We start from the raw sequence: 6,000 nt of genomic DNA, 5'->3' as shown, positions 1-6,000 counted from the left end.
GTCCCCAGCCCGCTAAAACGGCTTTTGCGTGGTCAAGGCCACAGATCCGGCCTAGGCTAGGACCAAGGACCCAGGTACAACTTTGCAGCCAGAAAGACCCTCTGCCATCCTGGCGCTTGACTTCTCAGGCGCTCTTCCTGGGAGGGACCCTGCGCCTCGCCCTTCCTTCACAGTGTCTTAAGTCACACCAAGCTCTGTCTCTGAGAGGCAATTCCAGTTACGCCACTTGACAGGTGAGAAAACAGACTCAGAGAAGTGAGGCGACTTGACCCACATCTTACAACTAGTACAGGACAGAGCAGAATTCGAACCCAGGCGTACCAGGGGACGCCCCTACCCAAGGCCCAAGTTCTGCCAGGGTCTAGGCGAGGGCTCGGGCTGGATGCGGGGGACGGACGTCTGGCCTGAGGCCCCTCTCGGAACACTTACCTCGCGCCCGCAGGACCAGCCCCTTCCCGCCTCCCCAGGGAAGGAGTGGGCCGGGGCCCTAGCTGAGGGCGGGGGAGCCAGGGCATCCACGCAGGGAGCGCGGCCGGAGCCCCAACGCAGAGCCACAGCAGCAGCCCTCCTTTGGATCCAGCCCCGGTGTCTGCAGGTCACGCGCAGGGGAGGCGGCCGCCCAGTGTCGCCAGGCTTCCTGTCTCCACATCCTTCTCGTTGAGCGCATCTGAGCCTGGGACAAACGCGCAGAGTGGTGTTCATTGCTCAACTACTTGCTTCTAGTTTTGAGCGCCTACTGTGTACCACTACTCTGCTAAACGCTTGGTGTGTGCTGTCTTGCTTGGTAGGCAGTCCTTGGGGGAGGTGTGACTTTGCGCGTTTCAGGGTTGAGTCTGCGAGGTTCCAAGGTTCAGCGAGGCAACGTAACTTGCCGGGGTTGCAGTGCTGCTGAGCGTAGAGGAAGAGAGGCACCCAGATCCGACTCCCACTCTCAGGCATTTTTCTTCTCACCTTCAGTTCTGGGCAGGTAGGAGCAGGCCTGGGGGCTTTCAGCCGATTCGATTCCATTCAACTTGCTGATTATTCATGAAAACGTGAATACTGGTCATTCATTCATTCATTTCACTAATATTGAGCACCTAGTATGTGCCTGGCCCTGAGGACTGGAGATAAATCAATCGTGATGGGCCCTTAAAGAGCTCTTGTTGGCCAGTTGTGGACACAGTCATCTGTCAATGACCTCACAGTGAGAAAAGGGCTGCGGTGGGAGTGGGCAAAGAAGGATCAAGGGACGTTTCTGAAGAAAGGGACCCCTGATGCAAGACGTCAGGTTTCCCAAATGGAAACATTATTGCCTGTTCTGATAAGTAAAACATTATAAAACATTTTACACATTTCAGCAAAGAATATCTGGAATATATATATTTCTGTGTGCCTACATTTACAAAAATATACTTTTTGTTACTTGCTTTTTAATTTACAAATATAAGCATTTTTTCTTATCAGTCAATATATCTGCATAATCTTTTAAAAGAATTGCTATGAACTGTAGGTACATTGTATAAATGTACCCTATTTATTTAGCCAATTCCCTATTAATAGGTATTTAAGTTTGTTTCCAACATTTGCTGTACTGAAAAAATGCTACAATGAACATCCCTTGTGAACTTGCCTAATTATTTTCTTAGGATAAATTCCTAGAAATAAGATTGATGGTCAGAGGGTCAGAGGCTTTTTTTTTTTTTTTTTTTAAGGTTTTGAAAGCTACCTGTCAGCCCTCAGGAAAAGTTGTATCAATGAACACACTCAACAGTAGTGCATCTGCTGATCTTTTTAATCTTTGCCAGTTCAAGCAGGAAAAATGTATCGTATTGTCACTGTAATTTTCATTTCCTTAGTGATTCCTTAGTTTTTCCTATATGTGTTGGTCACTCATGTTTTTAAAAAATCTATGTATATCTTTGCTTATTTTTCTAACGTATAGTTTCTCTTTTTCTTAATTTGTAATAGCTGTTTATATAGTAAAGGCAGCAGTATCCTCTTATCTGGACATATGCTGCATTTCTCCATTTTTGTTTTTGTTGATCCTGTTTTGTTATACCAAAATTAAATTTTTTCATGTAGTCAAATTTGTCATTTTTTCTTTATAGAATCTATTTACAGGTCATACTTAACAAGGGTTTTTCAAATCCAACTTTCTAAAAGCATTCTTATATTTTATATTAGAGCTTTTAAAATTATTTACATTTATATCTTTATTTGAAATTAATTTTGGTGGAAGATGTGAAGTAAGTTTGTGATTTAATTCCGCCCCCCCCCAAGCAATGATTTGCCAGTTATTACAGCACTACTTAATAACCCACTCTGTCCCCACTGACCAGATACCTACCTACACTGCATTCTCAGGTGAAATTAGGTCCTCTCAGTGCTTTCTCATTTAGGGAGCTATTTCCTTTTGCACTAGTATCACTCTTTTAATTATTGTAGTTCTGTAATACTTGGAAGGGCAAGTCACCTCCTGATTCCTGATTCTTTTTTTATTTTTTTCTCCAAAATTCTCATGGCTGTTTTGGAAAAACAGTCTTCTGAATAAATATTTTAGAATTTTTAAGGCTAGTTCCAGAAAGAAAGTGAAGTTTAAAAAGCCCTTTGGAAAGTTGGTTTAACTGCCTTTAGAAATTAATTTGAGGGAGATTATACATCTTCACAATATGGTATTTTTTCCATCTAGGACCCAGAATGATTTTCACTTATTCACAACTTTTATATCTCTTTGTAAATTTTGTCGTTTTGTTCCTATAGCATCTGTTCCTTAAGCATTCCTTGGCATTTTATGTGGCTATTGTGAATGGAATCTTTTCACTCATTACAAAGTCTGTCTAACTGGTTATGACAGCAGAAGAAAGTTATGGATTACAGTATACTTATCTTGAAACCGGCCTCCTTTCTGACCCCTCCCCCTTTTAAATTAGTTCTCACAGTTTCCTGGAGCTGAGTTTGGAAGGACCTGGAATTGACCAGGCCGAGGAAGGGAGGGAGAGAGAGGCGATTCTGCCCAGACAAAACGGTGCAAAGGCCCAAGTGATTTGCAGGTCCTCCTGGGACTTTGGGGACGGTGTGTAAACGCAGGGTGGTCTTCTTTGGACCTTCCTTCTCCTGGCCTCCATCTCCCAAGAGGGCCTTTGGAAACTGCGATTCTGGGAATTAGCCCTGGGTCCGACCCGCCAACCAGACTCCCCGCCATCCTGACTCGCGACTCGGGAGCCACCGCTGCTGTGACTCGCTCTGGGCCTGCCTCCCGGCCACACTGGAATCAGACTGCCTGGAGGATGGCAGTGGCCAGGCTACCGCATTTGGGGGGAAGAAAATGCGAAGAGGAAGGGCATTAGGGCTCGGCTCTCAGGCCGAATCAGCCGGGTTTGAGTCCTGACCCCGCTTCAGAAGTGGAGGGACCATCTGTCAGCAGCCTGTAATCCCCAGGTCACTGACCAAAATGAAGACATGAGAGAGGGGTGTGGCTTGGAGGGAGAGACCTAATCCATCCTCGCTGGCAGCCCCAGACTCCCCCCGCCCCCCGGGCCTATCTCCCTCAGATAAAAGAGCTCTCCTGCTCTGACTTCCACCACCACTGCCCCACCTCCTATTCCCTCCACCCCTTCTTTTGCCCTGGGACTGCCCAGTCTTCTTCCATACTGTGTATGGTGGGTGAGTTCCAAGCTGCATGACTGGCTCAGGACCAGGTACTGGTTGGCCTGGAGACCAACATGTTCACTCTCTTCCCTGGCCAGGGCGGTGGCAGGGTTGGGGCCGGGAAGCTGGCTCACAAGTAGACCCTTTTGCCCCAGTGGGTGGTTCAGACTCCAGGCTTGGGGTGGCAACGATGTACAGACGCCCCCTCCAGGTTCCCAGGCCCAGGCCAGTCAGTTACCTGGGAAACTTCTACTGGCTCTTTAGCACGCAGCCCCTTGGATGCCCCCTGTACTTGTCAGAGGTACCGTCCGCACAGGCTGACCCTGCAAGCTCTCCGAGTGCCTCTGCATTGCCCCCCCTCTCAAGCCACGCAGCCACCCATCTTCATCTCCAATTCATACTGGAGGAAACTGAGAGAGGAAGTCACTTTCCCAGGGTCACACAGCTGGGGCGGGGGCAAGGAAGAGAACTGTTCTTTGCATCTATAGAAGAGACTGGTTGGAGACTTGGAGGTGGAGTTGAGGCCACTTCCTTCACCCCCATTTCTCTGAACTGATCCCCTGGGGATGGGTAGAGGAGGGGTGGAGGAAGGTGTTTGGAGCCTCTTTTCTTGGGGGTTTCTTCACTCCCTTCTGTGCACCTAGAACCCCCCTTCGCCCCTCAGGACTGACCACACTGTGCCCTCACTGCCGGGCAAGAGTCTGGCACCACCCTTCATGCATCCCCAGTACCTCTGGTCACAGGGCCTGGCTGAGCAGGGCTGCCAGTGTGGAAGCAGACCTGGGCTGGAGTCCTGCATTTGTCACATTTCCTCCTACCTAAGATGGGAGTAAAAACAATGCTTTCATGGGATCATTGTGAGGCTTCAGTAACACAACTGATGTAAAGTCCTCAGTGTCTGACACGTAGCAAACACTCAGGTATATTGGGTATTATTATTTGTTAGCAGTTGTTGGATGAATGATTTCCTCTCTTTGCCTGCATTGAGGAAAACCGTTCCTTTCTCAGTACCTTTTTGCCTCCATTAGAAGGAAGACTGGGGTGCTGGGAGCTGGTGACAGGAAGTGCCTCTGCACTTGAACCATAATCTGAAAACTCCCTCCAGAATCAGAATTCTGATGGATTTGCATGGCTCAGAGATCTTCTGGCGGGCCCGGGGTATCTCCCTCCCTCCCCACTTCACCGAGCACCTTCTCCAGGGGCTCCATTAACCAGAACATGTTTGTCACAAAGCACAAAGTGGTACTGTGTCAGTAAGAAAGGAGCAGCCCAGCCCAGGGCCCACCCCCAGCCTCTGGAAGCATCCCCCACCCATCTCTTCTCTTCCACTATTTGAAGCACACCCTGGCAACTGCTGGTTCTTAGTGGGGCTCCCCAAAGGCAGGGGCTGGGCTCTGTGCCCCCGTGGCACAGTACCACTTTTATTCCAGAGAACCTGTTCTTCTCTCTGTGTTCATGAGCTCCCATAGCATATAAAAAACTCGTAAAATGCACCCCTTTTTTATATGAAGAAACTGAGGCATGTAGGCAACAGCTGTGCAAGCCAGCTCCCCACTGATGCTTGGTGTAGTTGAATGCATGCCAGAAGGGAGGCCTTGGCCAAGTCACTTCGCTGCTCTGGTCCTCCATTTCTTCATCTGTAGAATGAGAAAAGGTAGACCTGCTGGACTTGGAAATGCTCTGAAACGAGAAAAGGACTATGCAGACCCAGCTAGGAAGAAGAAGACGGTTCCCATGTGGGATGCTCCGTCCAGCTGAGGCCCTGGCATCCACCTCTGGAAACAGAGCAAAGTTCCTGGCCTCCACACCTGGTTTCCCTTGCATGTGCTTCCACCCAACTCCCAAAACACAGAAAAATTTCAGTAAGACTCTCTTTGTTGCCAACTCCTCAGGAAAATCCTATGCAAATGTTACCAGTGTGTGCTCAAGTAAGGCAATAACATTTCCAGGGGCCCGGAGACCCGAGCCCAGAGGGGCAGGCTCCAGTCTGATCTTGTAGGCTGCTTACCTTCTCTAACTCTGGGATCTGACTGTTGGGCTTGGGTGGCCCCATTCATTACAGAGCGGACTCTGGCCAGAGCTCCTAGATGGGATTCACACCTCCCCAGAAGCCCTCTGACTGCCTGGACTAGGGGTCTCCTCTGGTTTCCCACAGCTCCTGGAACTCCTCTAGCATTGACCACACTGCCTTGAAGTTGGTGGTCCCACCCCAGCCTGGGAGTTCTGGGCCAAGGGTAGAGGCTGAGAATCAATTTTTAATGAAAAGTCTAAATGATGAATGGATGGATGAGTCAAAACTGACCCAATCTCCATACGGAAAAGGGAACTTAAAAGTACTTAAATTAAATGCTGGTCTGATGAAAATGCATG

Source organism: Orcinus orca, chromosome 1 (assembly GCF_937001465.1).
Source record: "Orcinus orca chromosome 1, mOrcOrc1.1, whole genome shotgun sequence".
Classification (NCBI taxonomy): Eukaryota; Metazoa; Chordata; class Mammalia; order Artiodactyla; family Delphinidae; genus Orcinus; species Orcinus orca.
The sequence above is the reverse complement of the archived record's forward strand: the minus strand, read 5'-3'. Positions refer to the sequence as shown.